The sequence below is a fragment of the Piliocolobus tephrosceles genome, chromosome 4 (assembly GCF_002776525.5).
Source record: "Piliocolobus tephrosceles isolate RC106 chromosome 4, ASM277652v3, whole genome shotgun sequence".
In the NCBI taxonomy this organism is placed as follows: Eukaryota; Metazoa; Chordata; class Mammalia; order Primates; family Cercopithecidae; genus Piliocolobus; species Piliocolobus tephrosceles.
The window spans coordinates 177,937,554-177,946,718 of record NC_045437.1 but is presented as its reverse complement, the minus strand read 5'-3'; the positions used below and the strand labels follow the sequence as shown (position 1 = coordinate 177,946,718).

Below are 9,165 nucleotides of genomic sequence, written 5' to 3'. Positions count from 1 at the left end.
GCCGCTCCGCCCGCCGCCTCAGTCGCCTCAGCCGCCGCTGCTTTCCCTCCCCGGCTCCGCCTGCTGCCGCCGCAACCCCCACAGCCAGTCAGCCACTCTCGCGAGATCTGCGGGAGAGACGAGACAGACGAGACCCGGTAACAGGGCACTGACTCCCCAGTACAGTAGCAGAGCGCCCTACTGTACGCGCCCACCCGCCCGCCGGCACGTGACCTGCGCCCCCTCCCCGCTGCCAGCCCCCCGTCCGCCCGCCCGCCAGGCGGCGCCCACCCACCGGCCCTCACCCTACAACCCTGGCTGGGTGGGGGAGAGGGAGCAGGACGCGCCGCGTCGCAGCTGCTGCTGCCGCCACCACTGCTACCACCACCACCACCGTGGCTGTCGCTGTTGGCCAGACCCTAGGCGGCCTCGGCCTGGAGAGTTAGGGGACTAGGGGTGAGAAGGAGTCTGCCATACTAAGCACAGGGAGTGGGCCTAAGCTCTGCTTTCCAGTGACCCCCTGAAGAGGATGTGGGGGGAGGGGCCTGCGGAGCGCAGCAGAGCCCGCTGCAGAGAGGGGACACCGAGTCACGGCCACCCCCTCTCATGCGGGCCTGAGTCAGATCCAAACCCAAACCTAGACAGGCCCGCCCGCCACCCGGCTGGGTTGTCTCCTACCGCACAGCCCTGGCCGCTGAGGCAGGCGAGGAAGAGAGGTGGTGCGGTGGTAACCCTTAGCTGCAGAGGGGGCTACTGGGGATGAGGACGGGGCGCCGGCAGCAGTGGCGCGCAGACACCTAGCCTGTCCCTCCCCTCTCCCTCCTCTCGCTCCCGCCGCTCCCCCTCCCCGCGCACACGGCAGTGGCTCTGGCCTCAGATGATCCCGCTCCCCCCTCCCCCCAACCGCAGCCCCGCACGGTCGGGCGGGCGGGCGGGCGCACTCACCGATGGGGGGAGCCCAACAGAGGACAGTAGACGCACCAGGGCTAGGGTGCCCGCAGTGCCTGTTCCCGTCGACTCTGCCCTTCCCCACATGCAACAATCAAAAAGAAACCCCACACTCACCCAAAAACCTGCAGCCAGTCCCCCTTGGGATCAAGACTGCCTGCCTGCCCGCCCGCCTCCCCCTCCTCCTCCTAAGATTTGGGGAAGGGGGCACCCTGCTCAGGGTTGAGCCCAGCCTGGGTTGCTGGCCAGCTCTGCGGATGACCCAGGCCCTGTGAGCATTCAGACCCTAGCCCACTCTTCTTCCTTTCTGGAAGGACCCAGAATGGAGAAGAAAACCAAGCAGGCTTTCGGAAATTCATGAGCTAAAAATGTCAGGAATTTCCTGGGAAACGCAGTTCCTTACGGGATTCATTAAAGCAGGTTCGCTTGCCCCTTTTACTCTTCCTCCCAGAAACTTCTGTCAAGGAGAGACCCACTCCCAAAAGTAAAACATTAAATGGTCGCTGGTTTTTATGCAGACAGCTAGGTTGCTGACCATTAATTAACCAGTGAGTCTTCGGACGGTGATAGCTAAAAGGGATCTTCTCTGGTGTTAGAAAGGTGCTCAGGAGTACAGGAGGGGCTCAGAGATTAACTGATTTCTCTCTTACTAGACCTGATGTATAACCTAGGGCCTATTTCCAGATAGTATTGAGTGCTCGTACTCTCTTACTGCAGTCTGCAGCGCTGGCACTGTGGGGAAAGCTAAGGCCTATCTCCAGGGGACCCCCTGCCAATGCTCCCACACTCTCCCCCATCACCTTCTACAGGCAGCTGAGAGGATACAGATCACACAGCTCTGCCCCTGGCTTTCTCAAGCACATATCGTTGCCTCTATCCTGAGAAAAGTATACCTGTTCCATTTGCAGGTTCTATTCCCATTGAGCATCTCCTTCTTCCCCCAAAAGTAAGGAGACTTGCCTCCCTCACTCTCAGCCGGAGGGACAACTGGGAATATGGTTGCCCAGCTTCCTAGAAAAGAGTGGACTAACGATCAAGAAAACAAGAGCAGCCTAGAGAATAAGCCTTGTTGATTCCTGAACCCTCAAAGCCCCCTTACCATATCCCTTCACCTCCTGAACAAACTTGCCTGCTAAGTATTCATTCACAGCTTCCTTTTTCTCTTAGCAAGAGCCCCATTCTACTCAGCATTAGCTGCTTCAGCCCTGGGCTGAAGTTTGCGACTTCCCACTGAAAAGAAACAAGAAGCACCTGGCCACCAAGGAGCAAACAGGCGCAGTCCTGTGCACCCGTCTCAGAACCACCCACCTATGCCAGTCGTCCCTGAAATGGCTCTCTGAAGGGAAGGCCCCACACCAAGAGATAAAAAAAACCTAGTCTTTGGGCCCCATAAAGAACTTCCCCTTATTTGGGGGGCAACCTCTAGTACCCTGTAGTACTCTCTCCGTGTTGATTTTTTCTGCACTCCCTCCCCTGTCCCAAAGTCTATTGGGAAAGGGACACAGGAACTTTTGAAGCACTTTCAACTGCACAGAAATACATGTGTGAAGAAGCAGTAGCTCCTCCATACTCAAACAGTAGCAATCAGGACCCTGGATAGACCCCAGTCTCTCCAGGGACAAAAAGGCTGAGTAGCAGGCTCTCTACAGAGAATGGTGTGGGGCATTACGCTTCACTTGTAAACTGAGGCTAAGATCTGGTATAATCCGATCTAGAAGGGCTGCTGCTCTTCCTCAAGAGTTTACCTCTAGTCAAACCAAGCCCCTGCTCCCTAATGAGAACTCAAGGCAGCAAAAAGGCCAATGAGAATACGATGAGGACCCCACCCACCCCCTGCCAGTCCCTGCCTTTCCTCTGTGCTGACTGCTGCCCCCAGGACCGAAGACGAAGACTCGAAACTGCCCACCTTCCTATCCCTACTTCCAGTCTAAATTTTCTTGCCCTCCGTCCTAGACATCTATATACAGGGATTCCGAAGTGATCTGAGTTTCGAAGTGCCCTGTTTTTCTGAAAAAGTGATTGCCACCAAGAACTGACTTCTTAGTTCCCCAGCGCAGAGGCAACTGATGAAGTTTCTAGACAGAACACAAGTTGAATATCATTTGTACACTTAAACTGGGAATTTTAAGCTCAAATCAGCAAATGACTGGGACCTAGATCTCTCCACATAAATATGTACTTATTTTATTCTATTCATTATATATGTATAAAACTTTTGCCCTTATATGCCAGCTTCTCTCCCACTTTATAAGAGTATCTAAAAAGCAAACAAGATTAACAATGCCATTTCCGAAATCATTCAGTGATAAATAGGATTTTTAGCATATTTTCACTACTGAAACGAGAGTTAATTTCAGAATAAGCCTGTAAGTGTGGGCTTTTTCTCAGACTAAGGAGGTGAAAGGCAGCTTTCCTTGGGCTTTAGTGTACAGTAGCCTTAAAAGGCAATCTGGGAGAAATGAATATAAACTTCCCAAAAAGTCTTAAAAAGTTTAAATAAAACTTCACAGTTATATTTGCATTTTAACACTGAAAAGTCATTAGAAAATAAATGGATTTTAAGACTTCTAACCATTCGTTAATTATCTAAACAATATACTAACTTCGTGAATGAAAAGTCTGTTCTAGTATCCAGATGTTAGAATTTGTTACTGTAAAACAAATAGTTGTAAAACTAAATGTATAATTTCATTACAATGTAGGAAAGACAAAAGGAAAACGAAATATACAGCAAATTAATATGCAGCAAAAATCCATGTTAATGAAAAACTTGTGAAAAAGTAAACATTTCCTTTCTCCTTAAAATATGCTTACATTTTAAAGACAATGTCTCTAGATTTCTTGAGCCCTTTTATTATTAATACAACAGACACATTTTAAAGAGAATAGAGACTGCTTTATTTTTAATCCCACTGTCTCTATATATTTAACAAACTCTTACCAACAAAAAATTGTGCGCAAAGAAATAGACATTAGGCAGAACAAAAAGGAAAAAAAGCTTTAATTTTCTTCAGCCTGAACTACAGGTGATTCTGAAATAATCTAATTCAGCTTTGGTTTTATAAAGTAAAAATCAACACACATTTATAAAATAGACTTGGAAAGAGGTTGTCTACCTCTGGGTAGTAAACCCTTCTGATTATAGAGCTCCTAATAGAAACAATATGTTGATTAATATTTTACAAAATCACAAATTTCCAAAATAATGAACATTAGAGCTTGTGTTTTCAAGTGATACTTAGGTTAAATACCAGTCTTAAACCAGACAACTATCTTCAACATCCAAATCATTAAAACTAACTGGGATGTTGTACTGTAAATGTTCAAAGTGGAGGAATTAGCCATTTCTTCTCATGACTATCTACCAAAAAAATTGAGAAACTCTCAAATACATCTTAACATTTAACAACAACAACGACTAATAGTAACAGCATTTCCCAGATCGTTCTTTAAAAGCGTATCCCTTTTCTACAGTTCACTTAATCTTGAAAATCATGCCTCTTAAATGCTATTTTAATGTTTAGAATTAAAGATATGAGGTAAACATTTAAAATATGAAGAGAACAATCCACTTGATAAAAATCCTCGCATTTCCAAAATGTTTTCATTTTAAGCATTTGCAGAAGAGTTAAATAAACGTAGCAGACATTCTAAATTCGATAAAAGATTCAGAGAACCCGACATTTCATGTACTCCAAAGGTCCAAACAGAACCGATGTAAATGTCAATAGCTGTCTCCCTTCCGGCTGATACTTAAATGGTTTTACTAGTACTCAAAGCAATGAAATCAGCAACTCTCTCTCCACACTCTAGTCAACACTCCAATTTCCAAAGCCGCAATTCGCAAACGTCAGTTGGGCGGGGGCGGTGGGAGATCTTGAAGTAATCCAAAAATTTCCTTTCCCCTTTGACAGTCCACCAAAAGATGTCAAACCAAATCCAGCCTATTGTAAAGCTCTGGGACCTCCCTTCCAAGGACACCGAACACAAACATAGACACCGCTGCGAAAAGCTGTCCAAAAGCGCCCGGCCGGCCAGAAATGTAAGGAGCCCAGACCAAAACGAATTAGAACCCTCAACAGAGGGTCCCGCCGACACCGCGGAAAGGAAGGTGGCATTTATTCCGGGGTAGACAGCTACGAAACAGAGTTACCCCAGCCAGTCTCTTGGGCCTCTCCAACCCAAGTTCAGGTTTATGGCAGATATATTGGTTGGGTGCCTTCCCCTACAAACATCACAGCCCGCCTCCGGGTCCCACCGCCGCTCACAGAGAAGACCCCTCAGCTTCACATCCGTTCCTTTTGCCCTCGGACAAAGGCAGAGGAGCTGTGGAGCTGACCCAGCGCTGTCGGGCAGTAAAAATGCCTTGTTCGGGCCACCCATCTTTGGGCCTGGCTTCATCTGCGATGTCAGCACCAAAGGGTTTTTTTTGTTGTTGTTTTGTTTTGTTTTCTGGTTTTGTTTTTACAACGCATCCTGGGCGGGTGTATGCATTTGGTGGTGGTGGGGTGGGGGCAGCCGAACAGAGGAGGGGTTGGCAGTGAAGCCTGGGTTACAGAACTCTCCTTCCTCTCCCTCCTTCCACTGTTGCCGTGCAGGGAGTGTCAGCCACGTCTAGCGCACAGTCCCAGGCCCCAAGGCGAAGGCGGCCAGGGGAAATGGGGCTCAGGGATTGCTAAGCAAACGCATCACTGGTGGTCTCCAGCGCCTGCGGAGGTAGGATCGTCTCTTTTCTTAAGGGGCGTGTTATTTTGTTCTCTTTTGGAAGTAGGAGGGGGTTCATTCGTTTCTCGCTGCGGGGGGTGGGGGAGAACGTTGCTGCACCGCCTGGGTCTCCAAGAGGGAGGGTGCGGGGATGTCTGCAATGGTACTATAATTATTCCTGTGCTGAGAGGGCAAGTAGAGGGGACGGGGCGGGCGGCACCTCGAGCTGTGGCAGTGGCAGCAGGGAAGGTCGCGAGGGGCTTACCCGGGCGGGCGGGCGCTGTCCTGCCGCAGGTGAGGGAGGGCGCAGGCTGGCGGGAGGGAGGGCGCGCGCGAGGCAGGCGCGAGGAAGGGGGAGGGGAGGAGGGCGCGCGCGCGCACACCTGTCCTGGACAGCGGCGCTAGCCGAGCTGCGCCTCACTTGGGCTGTGCGGGCTAAGGAGGAAGGAGGGCGGGCTGGCAGGCGGGGGCGGGACGCCGAGGGGAGGAGGAGGAGGCGGCTCGGATGGCTGGCTCGGCTCTCGCTCGCTCTCCCTCCCGCGGGCAAGTCCGGCGCACACCCTGCTTCTCCCGCTCACTCACAGCCCCCTTGGCTCTCCCTCCTCCTCCTCCTTCCCCTGCGGGATCCGCTCGCCGCCGCCGCCGCCGCCGACGGCAAGTCGTGGCAGCCAGACGTCGGCGCGTAACCCGGCGCTCCGTGCGTGACTCCAGGCGACGTCAGCGCGCGCTCCGCGTTCCCCATCCCTCCTCCCAACTCCGTGGCTCGCGCCCTTCGCTCTCGCGTCCCTCGGTTTTAGCTGCCGCCGCGGCGGCCGCCGAGCGCGCTCTTTCCGCCCCCCTCGCGCGTGAGCGCGCCCTCTCGGCTGCGGGCGCGTCAACATTCCGCGGCCCAGGCCTTGAGGCGCGTCTGAGGAGGGGGCTGTCTGTGGCCTCTCCGCCCACACTTCCTCCACCCACCGCCCGCAGCGTCCAGAAAGACCTATTACTCGTTGGGCTTCTGAAGGCCGAAGCCAGGCTCAGGCGGGGATAGAACCCTGAAGGGCCTGCGCCAGCTCCAACTTAGGGCCCTGTGCATCGTTGCGGCTGCCGCTACCGCCGGATCACGCCGCACCCCCCGCCCCAACTCCGCCCGTGTCTCTGAGGAGGCAATAGGCCTTTCATCTCCCGGGAAGGTCTCACCTTGGCCCTCAGACACCCGCCGAGAGGGGTTGTAAGGGGAGAGTTAACATAGACAAGAGGGGCTAGACCACTTTTCAGGCTCTGGCCCCGGGAATCCCTGACAGGAAGCGTGGGGTTGATGCCCAGCCTCCCACGCAGTGTAATATATTGAAGCCGGGCCCCTTTGAGGGAATGCGACTTCCTTGGGCCGAGGGGGAAAGGGTAAAAGTTAATTTTCCTAAGTTGCTACGCAAGGGCTAAATGTGAAATTATAAAATGTCCTTTAAGACAGTCTTCTTGAAATCGTATCAAGTTAGACAAGATTTTTGGTGCACGGTAACGCTTTCCCTCGCTTTCTATGCTGTCACGTTTCCATCCTGCAACACTGAGTACGTAGATGGAACGTGATCAGCTCATAACTGCAGCAAAATAAAAACTGCCTTTATCATCTTTATCAGTATTTAAATAGACCTCGGAGAAGTCCAACTCTGATTTAGGAAAACTTAATCATTGCCTCAACCTATTTAGCTGTGTTTTGTTTTGAAGTTACTTTGCAGATACACCCTTTATTAGGCTATGGTAGACTTTTAAACTCACTTGTTAGAGGACCTTTTCTAGAAGCATATCTAGTTGAGCCTGCGAGGCAAGTAGGACTAAGGTATAATTAATCCCATTTTACAGATGAAAACTGAGTCATTAAAATGTAAGTCAGTTGTTCAGCGTTGTGAGGAGTCTATCACTGATAGAGGGAAAACTCTAAGGTATATTATTGCCTGCTTTATTCAGTAAACCAGAAATCTCTCAATTGTTTTCTTCCAAGTATCTTTTGCTGCCCCCTTTTAGTATTGTAGGCAGTGCCTGATGGCTGAGAAGAATCGCAGAGGACTAGAAAAGGTTTTGAGTCTGAAATTTTCTGCCACAGAGAATTAGAGCTCAGAAATAAGTTATTGCGAAACAATTCAACTTCCCTGTTAACACACAACAACAACATCATGCTTATTAATTCCCAGCTGGAGGTGAGAAAATGAGACTGGCTTAAGGGTGATGGGTCATTTCCTTTGAATTGCTTCTTTATATTCACCTCATCTTTAGGTGGCAGCACTACTATATAAATATCCTTGGAAGTACAGTCTTCTGCAACTTAATATCCTAAAGGATATTCTGTCCTAAATGTTTCCAACTGTATTGTGGAGATTAAAAGCTGGTGATTTTATGATATAAAATCATAGCTGAGGATTAGAAAACTTGGAAGTTCTAGAGGAAAAACAGAAAGGCTATCAGAGACATTAATAAAATACATGGAGCTACGGAGGGAAAACGTTAGAAAGTTTCAAGAAAAAAGTTTTTTAGGTGTTTGAGGAGCAAGTAGCATCTCTTTAAACCTTGTCTTTTATTGAAACATAGCAGAAGATAACCTTCCAAAGCAAACCATCCCTTCTCAGTACTGCATATTTATCAAGCATTTACAGGTTTGAAGTTGCTAGTTATATAGTTGCCTGTACTCAACTGTAATTTTAAAATTCAGATGCAGTTTTTCCTAATTAACAGCATCAAGCTTATGAAAATTCCAAGTAAGACTTTATTGTTGACCCTTGTTGAAGAGAACTCTACTTGGCTTCTTTCCTGGCTTTCCTAACTTGTTCACATCCAAGATAAACTGCCATCATTCAGGCTTACAGATGGGGGAAGGCAAGCTGAACCAAATGTAAAACGGTAGCAATTTACAGGTAATTCTATATCTTAATTTCTTCCACATTTTTAGGTTAAGAAATTGTGATATATGGGGGTTACTTGGATCAAGTGTTTTCTAAGTAGAACTTTGTCATAATTAATTTTGTGTATTTATAGTAGTTCTCTGTGTCCCTTTATCCAAGCAACCCAATACAACTGAATTTATATGCATTTAAAAATAGACTCCATTTGATTTACCGTGTAAATACAACCACCAAGGAATATAGAGGTATGACAATCAGGAGTGGGAAATAAAAGTATTTCTGGATAGAGGATGAAGTGTTAATAGTCTTTCTTCATGGCAGCTTCCATCGTTCTCAAGTCAAACTTGGAGGAGGAGTCTCAAGCAAATTGGTAGTACTCAAACTCTGCAGTATTATGTTAAGATTTTTAAGCTCTCTGGTGCCAACAAATCATGCAGCCTGGGGGCCTTTGCTCCAAACTTCTGCCAACTCCATTTTGGCAGTAAAATGTTCTGTTGAACAAAGTTTGCACGTGTTTAGGGTGTGAAGTGGTTCCTCAGGCATTTATCTGGTTTTATTCCAGTTTAGGGACTTGAAGACAAGGGTCAGAAGTGTGAGACTTGTAGACTTGATACGTGCACTGAAACAGACTATAGTAGCAATCTTGAATTTTTGCTTTAAG

General features: G+C 48.7%; 1 protein-coding gene across 1 annotated transcript in view; it reads right to left on the bottom strand.

Annotated features, from left to right (window-relative positions):
- Positions 1-6,307, bottom strand: part of LOC113224860 (transcriptional activator protein Pur-alpha) — an 11,584-nt gene extending 5,277 nt beyond the window's left edge. Inside the window, exons 1-2 of the mRNA XM_026454480.2 lie at positions 5,897-6,307; positions 1-107 (exon numbers count right to left, since the gene is read on the bottom strand). The exon at positions 1-107 is cut by the window's left edge and continues 5,277 nt beyond it. The gene's annotated coding sequence lies outside the window, so the exon portion shown is untranslated. The remainder of the gene's footprint in view (positions 108-5,896) is intronic.
- Positions 6,308-9,165: the final 2,858 nt, after the last annotated feature.